Source organism: Anoplophora glabripennis, unplaced genomic scaffold, assembly GCF_000390285.2.
Source record: "Anoplophora glabripennis isolate ALB-LARVAE unplaced genomic scaffold, Agla_2.0 scaffold70, whole genome shotgun sequence".
Classification (NCBI taxonomy): Eukaryota; Metazoa; Arthropoda; class Insecta; order Coleoptera; family Cerambycidae; genus Anoplophora; species Anoplophora glabripennis.
The window spans coordinates 1,276,526-1,300,857 of record NW_019416247.1 but is presented as its reverse complement, the minus strand read 5'-3'; the positions used below and the strand labels follow the sequence as shown (position 1 = coordinate 1,300,857).

The 24,332-nt window shown below is 34.0% G+C and overlaps 1 protein-coding gene across 4 annotated transcripts in view; it reads left to right on the top strand.

The window, feature by feature from the left end:
- Positions 1 to 24,332, top strand: part of LOC108903690 (mucin-2) — a 288,133-nt gene that overhangs the window by 41,192 nt on the left and 222,609 nt on the right. The gene's annotated exons all lie outside the window — the stretch shown is intronic.

The window sequence follows — 24,332 nt, the reverse complement described above, 5'->3', positions numbered from 1 at the left end:
CATAATACTAAAAACTCATATTCAATTATCAAACATTGTGAAAACTGTTTATTCGTTGTCGTTCACTAGATTAAAAACGCATTAAAAGCTAGGATAATGACCGAATATTAGGGTAAGTCAAGATTCACTCTCGATAAACCTTTGTGGTCGGCGATCAGGAGCGCCCCGAAAAGCAGTTTAAATTATGGTTTGAAAATATCGGTTTTCAGTGTAAACAGGCATTTAAAAAAAATTTTTAATCGCTTATACGTATTCTACTCATTTTTCCCTATCTTCCCTTAAAATTAATTAGATTACGACTGAATCACTCTGTACATATATTTTATATTTTAATTCCTAAGAATTAAATATACTTTCTGTTATACCTAAATACAGAAATATCAATTATGTAACTCAGTATGACATTAAATTTTACTGCAGTTGAATTATACGAAAATACTTTTTATATGATTACAATTGTGACAATTTTTTTGCTTAATATGGAGACCACTATAATATAGTAATTTTTTACAAAACATTTTTTTCTGTGTAGGTACCCCAATTACAGTCATTTAGTATGTTATAAAAAAATGATAACATCATATGTGCTTTTTGGATTGCAAATTGACTATTGATTTTTAATTCACAAAAGAATGGTCAATTATTGGTTTTTTTCAATATCGACTCGGTTAAATTGTGTTAGGATTGATATTTTCCTCGACGAATATCACACTTATATACTAACTGTACCTTACTTAGAGTACACCCTGTATACTAATCACCGCGAAGAGAGCAGTGTCTTCGAGCCGACTATTAGTTCGACCTGGTGGTGCATGCAGCACGCTTTCTACATTTAGGAGAAACTCCACATATAGCACCGAGAAGGCATCCGAGGTATTTTTTAATGCACGACAATTATCTTACATTGTACGAGATTATTGTTGCAGATAGGTCCGCTTGTCCAAATTTCTTTCGGGTGAAATTTTACAGAATGTAAACTACATGTTTTTAATTGGGTTACTGGGATGGTGATGTAAACAGTTTGCATTTTGGAGTTATTGTGAATTTCGGTATGAGAGAATTCTGATATTTTTAAAATAATACCAGTTTACGATCCGCCAGTAAGGGATGAATCATAAGTTATGTGTTAATTTAAGTTAGAATAGTTAGGACTATTAGAACTGATCCTAACAAATGTGATACATCAATGAAAACTAAAAAAAAAATATGTCGATGACTGTGATACACCAAAAGAAAACTGGTTGGCAAGAACTCTATCTACCTAGCAATAGTATGGCAACAAAACGAGAACGCAAACTTGGTACACCTGCTTAAGACCTAAGTAGAGTTTTAAGGCAAATTTTATTTTGAAAATTTAATGTCACTACAGGAGATTTACGAAATAATACTAATATGAAGAGGGTTTTTAAGTAATTATAAAAAATAATTATGCTCCTGCATAAATAAACTTCTATTAATGTACCAAAACAAATATTCGGTCCTCAATATCTTTGCGTTTGTTTACAAACACGTAATAAAATACATATACCATTTCTGCCGTACTAACGATAAGACAAAACCTTGTGACTTTAAATTGCTATTAATCGATATTCGTAATCGTAATCGTAATTACTCGTAATTATTATGAATTATCAATATTCTCAATTATAGTGAATAAATAAACTACCTGTTTTTTTTTTGTCCTTGATGTACAAATACATTAGGCTCATTTTTATCTCAATATTCAGCATTAAAAGAAAATTGGTGCATAGAAGTTATAATATCCATCGAATTACTAAAACATAGTTATAGTAAATACATTCGTTATTTTCTTTTCTTACTCCATTTTAGATTTTTCGCTATTTTACGTGGTTTAAAACCAAGGAACTCTAGATACTTAAATTTTCAAAAATTTATTTGGAAAGTAAATTTAAAAATCTGACTTGCGAGCTAATCTCTTTTTTAAATAATCCCCGAAATTCTGCATCGCTATGCTTTTGAACCTGACCGACACTAAAAAGCACACTTTTCTTGGGGCAGAGGTTGGCTCCATCCATGAGCAATAGTGTTACTGCCTCAATGTAATGTCTGCTTGATATACAGGGTGTTTAATAATGATGTGCAAATTATTCTAGGGGGGGCGGGTACTTCCAATACATTTTTTCGATTTGAGCCTGAGAAAATATTCATATCTCAAAATGGCCGAAAAAATTTGCTTTTATATTTTTTAATAAATTTTTAGTTCATATTTGCTTAGCTTTTCCTATTGATAGAAAAGAATTTTCGCAAAAAGCATGCCAAAAATGGCGATCGTTTTTGTACTACGTGTACAGGGTGATTCACTATATTTTGACCCCCTTTAACTTTTTTGTTTTAAGAGTTATAAAAAAATGTCAAATATAAAAGTTGCACGATTTTTTATGAATTTTTAAGAAGTAGAAAATTATTTAGAATTAAAATAGAGTATGGAGAAGAACTCTGCTCTATTTTAATTCCTACAATATTTCAGTTTTCTACTTCTGTGTAACCCATTTTAAATAAATAATAATACAAACTGTCAGACAATAACAATGTTGTCATGACATTAGCTGTCACTGTCACGGCCTACCATATAACATTGTCCATGTGTAATTAGGCTTCACACGGCCTAATTAGTGAGATTTAGTTACAATACCTATACGCATTTTGGACCATATTAATGTCCGATCTGTCAAAATATATTATAACTAAATCTGTAAATCCTTACGTAATAGGAAAAAGTCAGAAATGCCTGAAAAAGGTTTAACAATTACAAGATGTCTTATTTTCTTAAAAAATCCTTTTTTTTTGTTTTTTAATAGTATCTGGCTTATTGTTAGCGATTCTGTCTTTATTTTTTGGAAGATCCAACAAACCCTACATGGCTATGCTCGACAGGAAAGGTTCTATCCAAATATGTAAAAATATCCAGGGTGTTCCATTTAACTTAACAAAGTTAAATCAGCTGCCCGTTTGTTTGGACTTCATTTGTTTTTCTTCTACCATTTTCGAAAAATTCATAAAAACTCGTGCAACTTTTATATTTAACATTTTTTTATAACTCTTAAAACAAAAAAGTTAAAAGGGGGTCAAAATATAGTGAATCACCCTGTATCTAATTGGCAAGGAAAAATAATTTATTTTTTTGCTCGTAAACCATTAAGTATACGAAAAAATAGGAAGAGTAAAAAAAGTTTCTAAATGAAATGTAGTAGTAAAAGCTATTTTTCGTGTTGGAATTGGCTAACGTAGAAAAAAGTTGTGAGAGGAATAAAACCAAGGGGTGCTAATTTCTTTCATTCAGACATAAATCAGAAAAAAAAACATTCAACTAGTTGTTAACGTGTACCAAAATTCAAACTAAGTTTAATCATTTTCGTGAAAAAAAATAAAAGCTAATTTTTTGCGATTTGAATATTTTCTTAGGTGGGGTGGGGGCTCAAATCAAAAAATATATATATTGGAAGTACCCCGCCTAAAATTACTTTCTAAACACCTCCTTAAAATATTTGCACATCATTATGAAACACCCTGTATATGTAAAGCTGCTATTTACAATTCGTGCAATATTTGTTGTCTTCCAAGAAAAGAATAAGCCAATAAAGTTCTGTTATAAGAACTACTGTAACAATTTTCGCGGCAGGGGCGTGCCTTAAAATTTTCTGCGTTATTCAGAATATTAATATACAGGGTGTTACAAAATGTTGTTCAGAGAATTCTAGAGCAGATTCTACATCCAAAAATACGAAAATAAATTCCTATAAACTTAGGTCCGCAAATACTTCGTTTTCGGAATAGAGGGTGTCGAAAAAAAAAATGTTTATTTATAATTTCAAAATTTTTCATAGCCGCTCGCTAAATGACAAATGTGCAAGAAGACCTTTTTGCCCTAAAATAAATGAGTTTCCTAAAAATAAAGTATTATAACAGCCAGTCGAAAAATCAGTGGCGTAGATTTTCTTGTCAAAAATCAATAGGTACTCCCCCATATCTACGCCCCTGATGGATCTGATATGTAGTAGATCGTACCAAATTATAAGCTACGTATCACAACCCAAATGTAAACGATTTCCAATGTTCCAAAATTTAGAAATTATCAATAAAAAACATATTTTTTAATTTTTTTTCATACCCTCTATTTCGAAAATGAAGCATTTGTAGATCTACGTTACAGGATCTTTTTTCGTATTTTTGGAGGAATAAACAGGAATAAACAAAGAAACTCATAACTGCAAAACACAGTATACACTGCAAGCTGCTGGTGAACGCCACACCGCCAATGTCTTTCTACCTCGGGTGTCGAATGCGGTTAATTCCAAGAAAATGACGCAGGGGTCTTCTTGGAATTCTACCTCAACAAATCTCGTATGTCATAAATTTTGAGTTGTCGCAGTATTCTAGCCGGCAAGCGAAGTAGGCGGGGTCGCAGAAAAACGACAGACGGAGCAATACTTTGCAATTAAAATCGGTAAAAATCGCATTTCAGGTAATAGGCGTGGAAATCAATATTTTCATCCCTCTCGTCCGCTTCCGCCTTCTCCGCTACGCGGACCCTTCGTCACCTTTTATTTTATTGGGTGCCGGCGGCCGCGTTACCGGATTCCTCCGGGTCCCCGCGCTGGCGTCCCTCCAGCTCGCGACGACGGCGGCGCGTCCCAATCGAAATCGAGATTCGATTCCTTTGCGATTGCGGTCGCGTGCACTATTTTAGCGCTCCGCGTTGCGTTTTATTTGCATTCGCGGGAGGTTGTTAGCCTCTCCGCGGACAACGCGGGGCGGCGGGAGGCGGAGCAGAAGGAATGTCTCTCTGCGACTTTGTTATTATTATGCATTATCTGTTCCGTGCCGTTTCGCGGCGCGATCATTAGGGTTGGATTGCGGCGGGTTGGGAAATTCGACGGATTTGAAAATAGATTGAAGGAGATGATAAAGATTTTGTATAAGTTTAGAATAAGAGCATGTTGCTTTACAATCAGAAGCATCAGACATGGAATCTAAATATATTTTTTCTTCAGAAAAAAGAAGGAATAATTTGATACTTTGGTAGACCAATGGGACTTTTAAAATCGATATACCCGATTAATGGTGGTAATATCGGCCCCTGCGTCGGTTAACAGAGTGACGGAAGAACGTCGAAAGCAGTGTCTTGTACAAGTTTCCGGATGAGGCAAATTGACATAAGTTCCTTATTTTGTTGACGCCAACCACTTGGTTAACACATTTTTCCCTGACATACTTCACAAAACATCTTCGACTTGTAGTAACTGCCGGACGTAAAGCACAGTATATCTTCATTTGGTCTGGACTTCTCGGAGTATGAGTTTTAGAATAGAAAATTCTTATAAAGATATTTGAATCTTTGTCTTCTATATCATCGATCGTTGTCTTTAGTAGCTCTTCTCAAAACTCCATAAACATCAATTATTAAAATGACCTGGAGCTCTATTCTTGACGGTGAGAGAATAGAATGCTCCCTGGGGAACGTTCCCTCATTTCGCTCTACTACTGTTCTATCACAAAATTCATAGTGTATTCTCGACACAACAGGATCGAGCTATGAAAGTGAAGAACGAGGTACAATGTTGTCAAATGTACCAACCAATCAGAAAGCCGTAAATAGGCGGTACAATGAAAACTAGTGATGAACTGGTCATGAAATAAGTGCTACTTTATTTAGACTTAAGAGTTATTGTTATTTGCTTGTCAGTGTCAGGTGCAGTGTAAAAAGGAAAGAAGATGGAAATTAATAAAAAACCTAAACAAAATCCAGTAAGTTCTAAACAAAAAGAACTTCTTATTGAATATATTGATGGTAAAACATAAATGTACACTGGAAAGTTAACACCCAGCTACACTAGAGAAAAAATGAGGGCTAACTGGGAAGAACTTACAAATATTTTGTTGATTATTTCATCTTACAATACTATATTAGGCAAACTCATTTTATTCTATTATTATTTTATCCGTCTAGTAAACACAAATTATACGAACGTTTGCTTAAAGTTCTCGAAGGATATCACCACAAAACAGTAACTAGAGATATCACAGACAGATTATGGAATTCGTAATTTGTGAAACATGTCAAAAATATAGGGTTNGAGCAATAGTGTTACTGCCTCAATGTAATGTCTGCTTGATATACAGGGTGTTTAATAATGATGTGCAAATTATTCTAGGGGGGGCGGGTACTTCCAATACATTTTTTCGATTTGAGCCTGAGAAAATATTCATATCTCAAAATGGCCGAAAAAATTAGCTTTTATTTTTTTAATAAATTTTTAGTTCATATTTGCTTAGCTTTTCCTATTGATAAAAAAGAATTTTCGCAAAAAGCATGTCAAAAATGACAATCGTTTTTTGTAACTGTTGTACTATGTGTACAGGGTGATTCACTATATTTTGATCCCCCCTTTAACTTTTTTGTTTTAAGAGTTATAAAAAAATGTCAAATATAAAAGTTGCACGATTTTTTATGAATTTTTAAAAAATGATAGTAGAAAAACAAATAAAGTCCAAACAAAATGGCTGCGGATGTTAACTTTGATAAGTTAAATGGAACTCCCTGTATATTTTTACATATTCGGATAAAACGTTCCCTATAGAGCATAGCCATATAGGGTTTGTTGGGTCCATCTCTAACAATAAGCAAGATACTTTTAAAAAACGAAAAGGTTTTTCATTAAGAAAATAATACATATTGTAATTGTTAGACCTCTTTCAGGCATTTCTGCCTTTTTTCCAATTACGTAAGGATTTACAGATTTAATTATAATATATTTTGACAGATCGGACATTGATACGGTCCAAAATGCGTATAGGTAATGTAACGAAATCTCACTAATTAGGCCGTGAGAGGTCTAATTACTCATGGCCATTATATGGTAGGTCGTGACACTGACAGGTAGTAATGTCTTGACAATATTGTTATTGATTACAGTATGTATTATTATTTAATTAAAATAGGTTACACAGAAGTAGAAAATTATTTAGAATTAAAATAGAGTATGGAGAAGAACTCTGCTCTATTTTAATTCTTACAATATTTAATTTTCTACTTCTGTGTAACCCATTTTAAATAAATAATAATACAAACTGTCAAACAATAACAATGTTGTCACGGCCTACCATATAACATTGACTATGAGTAATTAGGCCTCTCACGGCCTAATTAGTGAGATTTATTTAAAGTACCTGGTGAAGTATTTTGTATTTTGTATGTTAATATATTTTATATAATCTAAGTTGTATAGAGACGGTTGCAGAGCAACAAAAACAAAAAAAGTGGTTGTTGAAAAATCAANACTCATTTTATTCTATTATTATTTTATCCGTCTAGTAAACACAAATTATACGAACGTTTGCTTAAAGTTCTCGAAGGATATCACCACAAAACAGTAACTAGAGATATCACAGACAGATTATGGAATTCGTAATTTGTGAAACATGTCAAAAATATAGGGATAGGTTTCCTGTTCCCCCGAAAATATCAGTAGAAGAAATAGGGAACAGTTCTTCTATCATTACTCAATAGAACATCATTCAAGAATGCCGATTAATGAGTTTTCGTAGAGCCCTCTTTCTCTCGTTCCTTCTACTCCCTATATTCAAGAATAAAGTCCCTGAAAGGTTGCCCAAATTAGTTAAATCGATCGATTTATATTAATTTGAATTACCTTTTCTAGCAGAAATCTATTATTAGTTGTTTCTTGTAAAAATCTCTCAATTTCCTCTTTCATTAGAATTATGGACTTTCTCGGGTGGTATCCAACTGATTTGCTTTTCAAATATGGTATTAGTTTTGGAAATTTTCTGATATTTACATTTTTTTTGGCATTCAGTGTACTTTTTAACATTGAATATACTGACCATTACGTCGAAGGTTTAATTTTATTAATTTTATGTTCGAAATATGCCAGTAATACCGCTTCGGACACTTTTTGAATGTTCTTCGAACTGCACTACCCTTTGAATTCGTTGTTGGCAATCTCGTACTGTCTCGACGATTTTTTGGGGTTTAATTGTGAAACAGCACTTTGTGCCGCTTCCAATACTTTCCCTGGTAATTGCTTGTCTTCATTTTCCGAGCTCATATTGAATCACAGAGTATCAACCAGAGAGCCGAGTTGATAGGGAAAAGTTGTCTCTGTTTTTTATCTTTCTCTGAACCTTATTAAACGCAATACTTCTCTCTTTGTCGCTTTAAATGTAAAACAGAGGTAGGCGGAGCTAGTGCTCGTTATCGGTATAGAAGAAATTTGAAATGGGTTTGGGAAATAATAATTTTTCTGATACAATTTGGTAGGTGGCGCTGGGTGTAAAATATTGATGAGATCTATTTTTTGAATTTTATAAAATTCGACAGATGGCCAGATAAGAAAACGAGAAGTTGATAAATTCAAGATACGTTCAGTAAAACTTATATGGTTTACAGAAATTAGTTAAATAGCAATGAAAATAATATTATTAACATTATGACGATCGCATTTTATATAACCTACGTATAGGTTGCAGGTAAGTACGTAAGTAAGTAGTTTATATATAGTGTTGATATTTGTGTTGTATAGTATTTTTTCAGTGCCCATTATTGTATTGACTGTTAATTTAATGTTTAAGTGTGTTTTTTGCGTGAGAAACTTTTGGTTTTCCAATTTTTTTGACACTTGTGACAATGACATTATATTGTATTATTTGTGGATATTCCGAAGAAGATGTGAAAAAATTATTCTGTTTTCCACGAAACTCAGAGAAGTGAGAATTATGCATAATTTTTATTTTGACAAATATACATATATGTATATTTTTCCTTGATGATATAAGTAAACTTGTTACTATAAATATGCGAAAAAAAATCTCATCAGTAATCGAAAAATATATGATAATTTTACTACTGAAAAAAAAATATCTATCTGTTATAAATTATAAAATATGATAATTATTTACTACAGCGTAAAACTCTCAAATCATAATAAAAATATATTCCACTAATATATAAAAGAGTAGTTAGTACTTATTATATTTATATCTTATTTAGGCATGTCTAATATGTCAGTATATATAATTTATTGTATTATATTTTAGATCCAAAATCTGGCAAAAATCCCTTGGTATGATATATCAGGAAAAATTATCTGCACATATACAACTTTGTGATATGCATTTTGAAAAAAATCTTTTAGCTACATATAAAAGTTAAATATATTGATAATAATATAACTTAGTGTATAATTATTACCATATCTAAACAAAAAATTAAAAAAGAAAAAAACATGCACAAGATTTTATGCAAATTTTTGTATAAAGGTAGGTTGAGATATTTCTAGCCTGATACTTTATATAAAATTTTGCAGAAAATCTTGTATACTGGTAATAGGATTTAAAGAATATTTCAAAATTCCCGCTATGTGGCATACCGCGCCATCTACGTAGGTTTTACATTAAGAGCGAGAGAGTAAAATGATATAGCTCTGTCTCTTGAACTACAATTACACGTTCACTTGGTCATTTGTTGGTAATCTGTGTATTGAATTAAACACTCTTGGAACATGAATCACAATATGTAATTCTGACACTACTTTTTCAAATAACTAATTTTTATTGTTTATTAGGTTGCTATCGTTATGATAGTCACCCCGCCTAAAACGTCTTGATTCAAACACGGTTCAAATGATTTCAAATATAAATTAAATTGTTATTTATATATGACACAATTTTCTTATTTTATTGCAGTTTTCGAAAAAATATCGTTTGGATATTTTGACTCGCTAAACTCGGCAGAATAACTTCCATTCTTGAACGCAAAAGTACCATTTTGCGTTCTAGATCTCTAGTCTCCGCCCCATCAGATTTAAACTATTTCCAAATTAAATTTTATAATAATTAGTAGATCCATAATATTTTATCTGGTTCTTCCCACAAGTTTCGAAAACATTTAACAAAAACCCTCCTCAGAGGTACATCTTGGAAAGATGGAATTTAATTTTTTTTTGAAAGTAGAATCTACTGACGAAGTTTATCAGGCTAATTACAGGACATCTGTCATAGGATTTTGTTCTTTAACTCCTAATATCTAATTATTAGGTCAAATAAGAACACTTATACCTTTTTATGTCCTTTATCTACGGCCATGGGTTTACCTATCGATCAGATCGTCTATCAATCGCTCGAAAAAGCGACACCCAATCCGATTGATACAGCCGTGAATGGGGTAATCAATCCATCCTCGGTAGAAAAATGTCTGCGGTTTTGGTCTCGCGTTACAGTCCGGGATACTGACCTACGGGGAAGGCTCCAGTGACTTTTACGCACACCGATACGCCGGGATGCCCCGGGTCATGTCGTGTGTGGGGTCGGACTCGAATACGGACAGATGGATGGCAAGGGGATGGCCGGGTATTGATTTTCGACGCCCTTTCCTCAGAATTAGGGCCCCCGATAACGTGTCTCCCTAATATAATTCAAATTAAAGGTATCGATTGTCTGTATTTGTTTTCTGTTCGACAGATATAACTCTGCATTTATAAATTAGTGCAATGTTGTTACCTACAAAATTGATACAGATTGATGAAATCATCTAAAACATGAAACTTACAAGGACAATTTTATAAAATATAGTGTACCTGGTCACCGCTAGTTACAGACTTACAATGCACTTCCTTAGCCTTAGCTAAGAATCATTGATCTGCCCTTGTTGTTCTCGGCTTAGGCCCTGTGGGGGCGGACTCACTATCAGAACCGCTAGGCCCTCCTTGATGTTCATTTCGGTTCTTGTTGTTGCTTCTATATCTATATGGCATTAACTGTAATGGTGCAGATGTTCTAAAAATTACTGTGGATGTAGTATATTATTTTATAAGACCTTTATTACAAGGTTTAACATGAGAGCAAGCAAATTATATCCATGGGAACATGTAAACCCTATAACGGTCGAATGTGGTACAATATTTTCTATTGTCTTGTTTTTGAATTATTTATATTTAGACATATCATTTTTAGTTTTTAATTTGTAACGAGCGTTCAAATAAAAACGTGGTCGAAGTTGGCTCTGACACATTGGACGTAGGGAGTAGCTTATAGCGACCAACTTAACCTCATTTCTCAACGAGCTGTATAGCAGCTGTCAGTTTCAATAACGTTAATGACTATATAACTTTATTTTAAAGAATAATCGTGATAACAATAACAAACAATTAAAGGAGCTGCGGAAAGTGTCCCCCTCCTTGTTATAACAATAAATTAAAGCAGCTGCTGAAAGTGTCCCCCTCCTTGTTCCAAGCACTTTTCACACCTGTTCCTCAAAGAATTAAAGACATTTTCTAAGATGCTCGGGGTATTGTTAATTTCACGAATCTTGTCTATAAGTCGAGCCTGCAGATGGTTTAAATCAGGAATAGGCAGTTCAAAAATAGTGTTTTTAAGGTAAGGCCACAAAAAGAAATCACACGGCGTAATATCACATGACCTCGGTGGAAATTCATGTTCAGCATTGAGACTTATTAGTCGATTTTGGAAAACTTCCCTCAACATATTCATCGTCTCGCCTGCCGTATGTGCCCTTGCGCCATCTTGTTGAAAGTAAAAGTTTGTAATTTCGTTTTCTTCCAGCTGGTTAACAAAAGGAGCGATAATTTCTTCTCTATACCTTTGCGCAGTAAGAGTACCATTAAAAAAAATAGGTCCATAAATCCTCCTTCGATTGAGAGCACACCAAACTCCAATTTTTTGAGCGTGTAGAGGGCCCTCGACAAAAAAGTTATCTGGTTTTTCAGAAGACCACATTCTCATATTCTGTGAGTTTACGTAACCACTTAAATGAAACCAGGCTTCATCAGAAAAAAAGGTGATATTATGAAGTTCACCGTAGTTGTTTAAAAACCATTCACAAAATACAGCCCGTCGCGGAAAATCAACTTCATGAAGTTCTTGCTGACAAGTTAAACGATAGGAGAACAAACGCAAATCTTTTTTTAACACTGTGTGGCAGGTACCGACTGATACTCCCACCATTTGTGATAAAACACGTACAGAAGTTCTTGGCGCATTTTCCATTATTTGTTGGACATTTTCTTTTAATTCTTCAGTCCGCTTTTTAGGTCGGCCGCTTCCTTCTTTTCTTGTTACACTGCCCGTTTCACGAAAAACATTAACACAACGCTGAACTGCACTTTGAAAAATTTTGTACTCAACAACGCCGGGAAATTGATTTTGAAATTCTATGAAACATTCCTCAATAGAATACTTCCATATTCCATCAATCTTGCGTCCATTTCTAAAGTAGGACTCTATGATAAACACTTTTTGTTCTTGAGAAAACACCATTTTAAACGCTTTTTAAAACGAAAATATTCAAATTGATAGCGGCGATATAGCGCTTTGACAGATGACGTTTAAGTTCATTTGCTATACGCTACGCCCTACGTCCAAATTTTCAGAACCAACTTGACCAAGTTTTTATTTGAACGCTCGTTATAATTATTTATTATTGGCTGTTTACTAGATATTGTTTTATAATTCAATGCTGGTTATGGTATATAGTAGTTCTTTCCCGCAATATCGACAGTTAGGTGTCTTGTCTCTGGGATTACTCGTATATATCGTTTGTATATCTAGATTCACAAATCTAGATACCAGATTATCGAAAAACATTGTTGGACTTGCCCTGGTACCATAAATAATATATGTTTTTTAAAGCAACTTAAAATACTTAAATAAAAACTTGGAATAAAAGCGATTATTAAAACGTTAAAAAACGATGGCTGTTAGATTTCGACTAATTTATTTTCGCTGGATGATTACAGAACCGGCGTCAGAAATTTCATTAACTCAAATGTAATGTAAATATCTCTGTTATCATAAAACTTTTATTATAATATTTTTCATGAGACGCATCATTTTGGCATCAACTATAATCCCTTAAAATTGTAGCCCTACTTCGGAAAACGCCACGTCTAAGAAAAGGCGCTCCTTAATATTTTTGACATGTAGTAGTATTGTACTTTGTGTGTGTTAAACAAAATGATTAAACTTCTTAGGTATCCATCAGAGAAAGAGCACAGTAATTTTAAAATAAATTATAAATATACACCAAATATTTATTCGCCCATAATATTTCCAAACTAAATATGCTTGCCTTTGTTGTCAAATCACTGCTTTTGAGTTGCTTTGAATTGTGAAATTGTGTTATTGCAAATGAAATACGCCATTAAATTACATATAAGCGCGTCGAGAGGTCTTTTGTGTGTTCCAAACTCCGTGGTTTTGGTACATATCTTACATCTTTATTCCCAATGTGGCGAGGGTGATAAAACGGGCGATAAAATTAATTCATTTCAGTTCCATTAACGGTTGGTCTTTAGAAAAGCCTTAGGACCCTTGCAGAAAGCGGGCCAAGTAATTAACCAAATGAATCTCTTGAGAATTTTAGAGTAATTACAATTATAACAATACAGTAACAGTCAATCTTCGTTGTTGTCTTGATATGAAATTCTGGTCGGGTAAACTAATTGGATGGCTGTTTTATTTGGTAATTACAGCTACCAAAAAATGGTAGGTCATTTACTACATTATTTTATCCAAATTACAATAATTACAAGGATATGCAATCAAGTGGATTTTAGTTTTTTCTCCAAAAATTAATCAAGATAGGAAAAACATTCAAGAGACAAAAAAGTTGTATTTTTAGTTGCTTAATCCAAAAAAAATAATAAAAATTACAAAAAAGTCGGTGGCGTACATTTTTTTGTCAAAAATATTCGTTAAAGTACCGCTCGGGACGCCACTGGACTTAATAAATCTAATCAAGTTAAGGTGAAATTAACCCCTTCACACTACAACTAACACTGCCAAATTACAACAAAATTGGGTAAAGGATATTTAAGATACTATTTACGACATAGCATTTTTGTTACAAAAGTTTAACACCTTGTATCTTCAAAAGGAAACATCTGCGGACCAATGTTTACATGAACTTTTTAAAATCACTCAAATAATCGTCTGTTGAATTTATTGTACATACTTAATTAACACCCTGTATATAAACCGACGGTTTATATACCGGGTGGGGTATTTATCTTGAGGCAAATTAGTCTCGGTTGGACTCGATTATTTCGAAAAAAGTTTCAGACAAATATTATAGGGCACCGAGGGGGCCATTGAAAGTTCCATATTACGACTTCCGGTCTAGACCGGAAGTGGTGTTTTTAGACCGGAAGTTGTTTTTTTTTAAACGGAAACACCCATTTCTTACCACAGATTTCCATTGAAAAATAAAAAAAAACTTTTTGTTATTATTTTTTCGATTTAACCCATATTTTGACCATAAAAAGGTCATAAAAAACAAAAAGAACAAGAATCTTGAGACAACGTAGTACCTTGTTGGGATCACATTTTTTTTTAAATGTTTCATACAAAAGTAGGGTGAAAAGGAGGCTATCTTGACATGACCTTGAAAATGACCTTGTCCTTGACTTCAAGGTCGTTTGAAGAACAAATTCAAAATTTTAAATGTGGCCCTCATTTTTGACCTCCCAGGCTGCATAGCCGCACTACCCTACCCAACCATACCACACATAAACATGACACTACCCCCGGGGTTTACACAGACGTGCCGGCGAAGCAAGAAGAGCGCCAGAAGAAAGGGCCCTTTGTAGGTTTTTCATTGCGTAAGCATTTTATGTATGTTTCCTTAGAGTACCTTGTTTTGGAAGCTACTTGTTTTATCCATTAGGATCTTTGCTGCAGGCACATAAAGTCATGTGCTTGAGCAACCTGGACTTGATCCCTAAGGATCCTAGCCGCAGGCTCAGAAATTTCTGGACAGATTGTTGGTTACATTTAAATCTTGAGTACCTAATGCTCTCGCAAATAAAAATATTTTTTTTATTTGTGATATTTGAATAACAATAATAACAAAGCAGTAAGTAATAAATTTGATGCGTACTGACCAGGTGTCTCTAGATAGGTAATGAATTGCAACATGTCAGGGTAGACGTTCTAACACCTCTTGGGATGGCTCCGCAGAGGTTCTACAGCGATCTTCGCCCTAGATTTTGCCTCTCAGGATTTTGCCGATCTTTGGAATCTGATTGAGTCGCGCTGGTATTGGCGACGTTGTTTGTTGAGGTGGTGTATCTTTGTTGCCCTACCTCAGTTTAAATTTCGATGTGTTCAAGAAGTTTTATATTTACCAAAATTCGAAACTGAGGCGTTTATCTCTACGTCCCGTGTGTCATCAGCGGTCGCTCTGCCACTAGCATTGGCCGCCGATAGTGTCATCTGCTCAGCTTTGTTAATTGGGAGCGATTGAGAGCTTTTGTGGCGGTCTCTGGCGGAAATTTTTGAAACTTAGGTGAAAATGTGGATTTCTGTTCTGCGCTTCGGCTTGTAGGGTTGGTGTGCCAGAGGCTCTCAAATATCAGCAACTATGTACTTTTGCCGGCGTTGTGATCACGTAGATAGACTGGCCAACTTCCTAGCTCTGATTGGAAAATGTAGTGAAAACCGAAATCACTCTCGACTACAACACAAAATACATGTTTTAAAGTAAATAAAGTGATATTTCAAAAAACATCTGAGTTTTCTCAAAAAGTACCAGGAAAAAAATATGGGAAACAAATACAAAACACTGTTTAAGGTGCTCTTAGCAACATCTACGTTTTGTTTTAAAAATAATCTCATATAATAAGAATTTAGCTACCCCAAAAACCCCACATATCAAATTTCATTGAAATTTATTTAAAAGTGACGGAGTTTACTTTACAAAATTAAATATATATTATTTTAAAGGTGATAACATTTTAAGGAAGCAAAATTACACCAATGTAAAATAAATGTTATTGTTGGTATTGTTACCTTTTATACGTGGGTTATCACAAAGTTTATCCCGACAACAGCGACAACACTGTCACAAAGAACACCCTCTCTTAATTTCGGCATCCCGGGCTACATTTTGGTACTCATAAATTACATTATCTCAAGGGCAAATAAACACTTGGCTGGCGTATTCCGTGTGAACAGCTGAGGTTTGATTCAAAGCAACCAGATAGTGTTCATTACAAAATAAAATATATATTGATTCCTATTTTTACAATATCTACTTTAAAAATAAAAAAGTTGTGAATCCTCTTCTGAATTTTCTCATATCTAGATCAGACTTACTTGTCACTTTTTTCGAAATATTTTTCTTCAAATTAAATGTTTCTTTTACGTGTAAACAAACATTGATCCTGACTTTGAATTTTAGATCTTCTTTCTGCACATTATGGTCAATGCTAGACGTACATAAGCATCAAAGTCTTTGATAAAATTGAAAAATGTTTCAGTGAATTTCATTTCTGACACCTTTTCTTAAGCTATCGTCTTAAAAAATCCAAAATACGACGCGTGAAAATAATCAATTGGTTCGAAAAAATTGAAACAATAGCATTCTGATTCTGAAATGTAGGTAACACCAATCATCATCGCATTCATATTTAGCCGGAATAACAAACACATAAACAGAAGATGTTTGCATAACTCGCGCCTGTTATTAAACAACGATTATTTGCAGTAGCGCAACATTGACCTGGACACGTCAGATGAGATTAATCGCTAAATAATTTCTGTAAACACTCAGCGGTATACATCATCGGGGCGTTTAAGGAGCCATCCGGACGTGTCGAGATGTTGATTCTACTGGACATTAAACAGTCTTGTTCTTAATAAGTTGCAGGCAATTAAAAATTATCAGATCCACCCGGTGCCCGAATGAAAGGGCGGGGTATTGAAATATTATCTGTTGGAACTATCGTGGGCTACAATGTAACTGCTCGCAGTTATACACCGATTTAATTATTGCCCATAAAATTTGCCTGATTTATTACTTCCCACGCGAATCTAACCTACAAAGCGAGAGCCTCCATAGCATGGCGCCATTTTTTTCGCATACGACCACGGTAAGGTTCGCCTTGTCCTATTAACGCCGATGAGTGAAAATTTACCTTAAAAACAAATGTCACATGTGTGTTGATAGTGAAAAGTGGTACTGCAAACCAACCTGATATATCCATTTAGAAGCATTTCTAAATTAAAAAAAAAATAATAAATAAAAAGTTTTGAACAAGAAGCATGGGTTGTAATCTTAACCGTTTTCGAGAAAAGTCAGCTTATTTGGAAGTTCAGAAATTTAAATTACTTCTCCAAACGTCACTATATTTGCAATAATACATTATTTGTGATGTTTTTAATTATGTTTAACTCATGCCGATCGATACAGCAGCATAACCTTCTGTTGTTTACCGAGTTCAATTGTGTCAACTTATTTCCTCGATATATCCTTCAGCCACACAAGTTGACTGCCATCCTCCATGTCTTTTAAGTGTTTGAATATCAGCTCCATTGTCAGCGAGGAAGGTGGCAGACGTCCGCCTCAAGCAATGGCCAAATGTAACTGGATGCATTTGGGAGTTTTAAGTATTCTGCAGTTCTTTGGGGAATATCCTGCAAAACTGTTGATGCTAACTGGTTGTATTGTGCACTTATCGTGATTATAGTAAATGAAGAATCTATTGTTTTGGGTCTCAATTGTAAATACTATGATAAATTTCATATCCGTTGCACTCTGATCCTACGGTAAATACACGTGTCTTTTTGGTTTTGGTATCATGTAAAGTTATTACCAAAATTTTCTCCGTGTCTTCTATATCTTTAACAGTCATTTAAACCAAATATTAGTATCACTTTTATTAATAAGAACTTATTTTCTGGAGCCTCTTTTAAAAACGTAGTAACGTTTTCCATAGTTGATTTCTTTGCTTCGTATGTGTCTTTTTGGTGTTTTAAAAAGACAAGTAACTTTTTATATTCTGATACATCCATATTTTCGTTTATTTATATAGTACATGGAATATGTAGCCATAAACTGGATGCCTTAAGAGATTTTACCTACAATAACGAAAGGCATTGCAAGAATGACAATTGACAATAAAATATGTATAAAAAATAGCTTACTTTCTCCAAAAAATACGCTAGCATTACACTTTTATTAGTTCTTAGTGCCTTTTTTGTCATCCTCCACTTACAAAATGTTTTATATATCTTTTTGTATTTTTCCTTGGATTTTAAAGGAAGTAAACTCGAAGATGCTTCTCGAACGACATTTAAAATGTCTTCAGAACAATTTTATACATTATTTTCAGTAGTAAGACCACGCTTTTTTATAATGAGTATATAACTTAGAATCAATTCGACTCACAAAAATGAAACTTAATTGTTATTATATAAATAAACAAAGCCTCGCTGCGCTCGCTCGTACTCGAAAGCTATATTCGTTTAGTAAAACTTGGCCTTTCTAAACTTGTTTAATTTACTATTTAAATATCTTTGAAATAGATTCAGGACCTGATTCGCATAAGACTTTTATTTTCATTTTGCGGTATTCTGTCCGGTACATATTGAACACGGGACACTTATACAGCGGACACCCTGCTTACGCTGAGAGACTCGGTATAGGCATTCTATGTATTATTCACTATATTTAGACATTGGGGGTGTAATTTAATTCCGGTCGTGGTAGAATAGTAGTTTCCTGCAATATCATCTGTTTGGATACTATTATTTCTTCCGCAAAATACAGCGAAACTAAATAAAACCGCAATAATTGCCTTTGTACAAATTAAAAATTATAAACGGGGTATTAGAATATCATCTGTTTGGATACTATTATTTCTTTCTTGGGGAACCGCCTAGCCGTGTGTCTTGGCCGGCGGAGTTCGATCTGCCGAGGTAAGCATCACGGACGCAGGCTGAAATTTGGATGGGTGACCTAAGGCAGGCTCGGGGACGTGGCTGTGGCAGCCTACCAGAGACCTGGGTCGCTCAACATTTTCCGCATGCGTGTGGTCCCCGATAAATGGTAATGAGAACATAGCAAAGAAAATCTCTGTAACTCAAGACTATGCTATCATACATAAACTGTACGAGACTTTGCCACCAAACCACCCGTGTAGTATAGTAAATAGGATGGTTTGAAGAAAAGTACTCGAGTATTGAAGGAGGGTGTACAAGGGGCCTAATAAGGTCTCAGTGCCGCGGTGGAAAATCAATTCCACCACCCTCCGACATACATACATACATACATAGTATTATTTCTTCCGCAAAATACAGCGAAACTAAATAAAACCGCAATAATTGCCTTTGTACAAATTAAAAATTATAAACGGGGTATTAGAATATCATCTGTTTGGATACTATTATTTCTTCCGCAAAATACAGCGAAACCAAATAAAACCGCAATAATTGCCTTTGTACAAAATTAAAATTATAAACGGGGTATTAGAATTCTCCAGGAATCCACCAACAGACGAAATTGGAATAGCAGACGTTCCCCATTTATAACATCCTTGTATCTTGTCAGCAGAACGAGAAATCGTCGAGATTCGGTGTATTTTTAGCTTGTGAAAATAAATTATGAGCGAAGAGATATACGCCGCGCTCTTTTTTTCGGGCTCGGGAATAAATGGAATTTAATAAACGCGCGGACACGGCCTTAAGTCAGTTTTATTTCGGTAAGCCCGGGATATATTGTCTATATAATTCTGTGCCCTGCCTGCATGATTTCACAATAAAACGACATCTTGTAGAATCAAATTAGATTCGGTAGCCTTTATATGAGTCAAAGTCAAAGTGGATTTTATTAAAAGTATATTGGAGTTGAACGTACTATTTCGTAAATGTTTACTTGTACGCTTCGCCTTCTCTTAAGGGTATTTCACACTTTAGTTTATTTAGTGTAGGTTAGGCCGATTTTACACTGGCCACTGAGGTGTTTTGACTAAAGTGTAGCATTGCATGCTAGTAGACCTGCAAATATCGATAATAAGGTTCGAATAGAGTCAGTTTATCTGCACGTGCATACTCCGTTTAAGCAAATATAACCACCAAAACAAGAGAAGGTCAGGACCGTTGTCATTTTTTTAAAATTTTTTAATTATATCTTCCTTGGACCACTGTTAAACTTAATTTATTAGAGGTTTAAGTATATTTTATTGATTGCTTGAACTACTACCGTGACAACAGTTCAACTGTATTTGTCCGTTTTTTAGTGTGATATTTTTAGTTTGGCAAAACTTTTCACAAAAATAATTCTCGACTGATCCTTTTTGCGCAAGGATGTATTTCATTAATTTTTAAATTTTTTCATAGGTGGCAAAGTATCCAACAAATAAGGAAAAGATGTTAAAGAATACAAAAAAAATAATTTTAGTAGCCGTTAAAACTGTAAAGGCCTTTATATTTTAAAGAAATTGTTATAGAATAGGCATTGTACAATACTAATATTTTGTCTTTTAAGGCACATTTGATGATATAGAGAGAATGTAAGAAAACCGCAAATATCTGAGGAAATCGAAACTGCAAACTAACAATGCTTATATTGGTGAAAAAAGAATTTAATTTTCTATACAGGGTGTATTTAAATGGAGGGGCAAAATTGATACCAGAGATTTCTTAGGTGAAAATAAGTTGATTTAACCTAACATATCTATATCCCAAGTCGCATAATAAAAAAGATACAGGGTGTCAAAGTGAAAAATAAAAAATGGTTTTTCCTTAATAATTTTTATGATTTTATTTAGAATTGTTTCAAATTTTCAACAGAGAGGTTTTTTAATGATGGGAAAATTAATGTAATAATGATTTTTGAGTGTTGAGTACGAGGCGCCCTCTGCAGGCAACGTTATGCATTGAATATGTAGTAACTTTCTTGCCAACCTCCGTATACAACTTTTAGTAACAAAATATGAAATATTGGACATTTTTGAACAGAAAAGGTATACTTAATTGAAAATGGCTAAAGCCAACAATTAAATAGAAATTATGCAACAAGTAAAGTAAATTTAAAATAGGAAAAATAATGTCTCAGTTGATTCCTGCGCCCCCTTTTGGTCGAATTATAAAATACAGATTCACAACTATTAAGTACTGTGAGGCAATGCGTTCTGAACTTATTAAAAGTGTCTGTTACCTTGGTATTCGTGGAGGTATAAATCCGTAACACTAATTTATGAAATTAAAAATATCTCCTCAACGTTTTAATAATAATTTTTAATAAGTATACCTTTTTTGTTCAAAAAAAGTCCAATATTTCATATTCTCTGGTATCATTTGTGCCCCTCCATTTAAATACACCCTGTAATATGGTGCAAAAAGTACAGGGTATTCCATTTAAATTTGAAAAATTTTGTCGGTTTTATGTTTTCAAATCTCTGTAAGAATCGACGCTGTAGTACTTAAATAGCGGCCTATAGAATTCTTTGAAAAAAAAATATATCGGCTCCAGAAGGTCGTAGAGCAACCTTTTTTTTTAATTTGCGTAAAAATGCCAGGAATCGATTCCTGTAATAGACATTATTGAGAAATGAAAATCCAAAAAGATATTCAAGAAAAACGCGAAAAAAATTTTTTTACATTTTCAGTCATTTTTGGACACTTGAAATAAATAAAATCGTTATCACTCTTTTTACCGTGAAAGTACAACTCCTAAGGAAAAAATATGCCCTGATTCGTTTCTCAACGTCTACGACTATTCGTTGAGAAAAACGAGCCGATTTTCGAGATGACTTTTTTTCGAAAAATCGATATAACTTGGAAAATTGTTAATATTTTTTTATTTTAAAAAAGGCACTTTTTTGCTTGCCGAGGGCTATATTTACAGCAAGTAACAAGTTTCAAAACCTTAATTTTCAAGAGATACAGCAAAAACAAAAAAAAATCGACTTTTGGCGGTTTTTTCGATATACCTCTCATTTAAGTTCTTTCGATTGGAGTTCAAGTTTTTTTTTTAGCGAAAAACCGTTTTTATAAATTTTTTTGGTTAACTTCGACGGTTACTAGCCACAGGAAAAAAACACTAACTTTCTTAGAATTTTTTTCCTGTTACCATATTTTTTGTTTCCAGGTGCTATATTTTGTAAATTTAACATTAGGCTGTGAGAGATTGATTGGACTATATGTTTTTTGTGTATGCCGAAAAGCAAGTGAAAGCTTCCAGAACGAACAAAGATATAAGGAATTTTCGAAACGCTTGCATTTGTCAGAATTTTTATAAAATGTCGATTATCTCGAAAACGGTTAGATTTACGTTCAGGGAAGCCTTAACATTTTTGATTTATTTTTAACAGCTACTTCCGGTATAACCGGATAATGGCATTAAGAGGGCATATCTGGCAATCCCCTTCAACAAAATTTCAGTCATATTATCTTTGGTTTCTCTGAAACGTTTAATTAGCCACTTACCGTGAAGAACCCTGTATATTCCTGTGGTAAGAGTTTTCGCTGATAATGACCCCCTATAGAAGGAAAATCCCATCTTTGCGTAACTCCCAGAAAATATCCTCGATATTTCGTTGCATTCGGACTTACCGAGGCGGAATATGAAAGGAGGAAAATTGAAACGTTCGCCGACCAACCAGTAACCCCGCAATGTTTCTGCACCATTGCATTAGAGAACCAGAACGCACCGCGGAGCTCGCATAGGGCCGTCGTCGGTAGAGTTGGCAGATGTTTAATCGATTTTTAGAAAATCCAATTTCTCGTCTGCGACATGATAGTTTTATTCAACCACTATAAGTGTAATCTTCTAATGTGGGGTTTCAGCACCATGTGGTGTATGAAGAGGTCGGCTCGTTCTACTAAAGAAGAATGAGAATGAGAGTGTATTATATTATATGTTTGTCAATGGAGAAAACTAGATGTAATTCTTTTTACTAACATATGTTTTAATTGAAGGAAATGTGATAGGAGTTAATGCCGTTTTGGAATGAGAATATTCTCTTATAAATATTTGCTAGTAGAGAATAACCTGAATATGTCGCAAAGCTGAATAATTCACGATGATTAAAATGCCAGCGTCCAAAAATAAGTTGCAACGCATATTTGTGGGGGCCTAAAAATAGTGAAATGATACTTCTTGGAAAAATGCTAACTCGGAAACTTTTTGATTCTGGTTACTCAGATATATAGCCTTTCCACAAACAAATGAATTGGCGTGGTTAATATTCAGGATGATTCAGAATTTCGAAAACAATTAGATGGAACTGGTCTAAACGAATATGATGCACCAAAGGAAAAATAGTCGATTTGATTGAGTCAAGAACCCATAACTACCGAGAAATTGCACGGTAACAAAACAGGAATGTGGACTGGAATGTGCAGTTTCATGGCAAATTTTTAATTGTTATATTTAACGCCAAAGGAAATTTTCTCAGGAAATAATATAACAATTTCTTTCGTTGAAAATTAAAAAGAAATAACAGTACCTAGTAACAGTGTTCTTGAACTTTTGCAGATCGTCACTGATTTTGATTATTTTTTCGGTATATTTATTTATTTCAGTATCTGGAATCTTTGTAGTTTGTTACAAAGCTCACTTTATTCTTAATACTTTGTTCTTCGTCCACCTAAACATCAGATTTTTTGTAAAAAGTAAAATTATACAATTTTAAAGTTTGGTAATAATCACAAAAGGATAAAACAGTGGCTGCGAAATTTAATTTCAGTAGCTGTACTGACATTAAATATTCATTATTAGGTATCAATTATACAGCTCCACACAAAAAATCGAGAAAATTACCCCTGCAGTCTGACTCATATCATTTGTTTTCGGGGTCGCTGAATCCAAATTCGGGGTCCATTTAACCCCATCACGTCAGGATTTTTCATAACCTCAAAAATAGGCCAAAAAACGCAATAAATCCTCTATCCATTGACCACTCAATCCCAATAACCCAATAACCATTTAACCCCTTAATCCCTTAAGCCCCATAACGTCAAAATGCCATAACCCCAAAATCCCAGAACCCGTTAAGAAACCTCAAAAAATAGGCCCAAAAACATAGTAAATCCTCTATCCATTGACCACTAAATCCCAATAACCCCATAACCCTTTAATCCCTTAATCCCCTTAACCCTATAACCTCAAAATGCCATAACCCCAGTGTCCGGTAAGAAAGAGACTTATGCGCGTTGAAGCTCTGAAACATAGTATGTTCGAGGCATGCATGCAAGGAATATATACCTCTTATAGAGAGAAAGTCTCGTTCTCGCTGGGTTATGTGGTTTCAGAGTTATAGGGTTATTGAGGAATGTGGGTATAAGGCTCAAGAAGCATGCATGGCTCGATCATACTGTGTTTCAGGGCTTCAATGCGCGTAAGTCTCTTTCTTACCGGGTACTGGGGTTATGGTATTTTGAGGTTATGGGGTTAAGGGGTTTAAGGGAATATAAGGTTATTGGGATTGAATGGTCAATGGATAGAGTATTTATTGTGATTTGGAGCCTATTTTTTGAGGTTATGAAAAATCTTG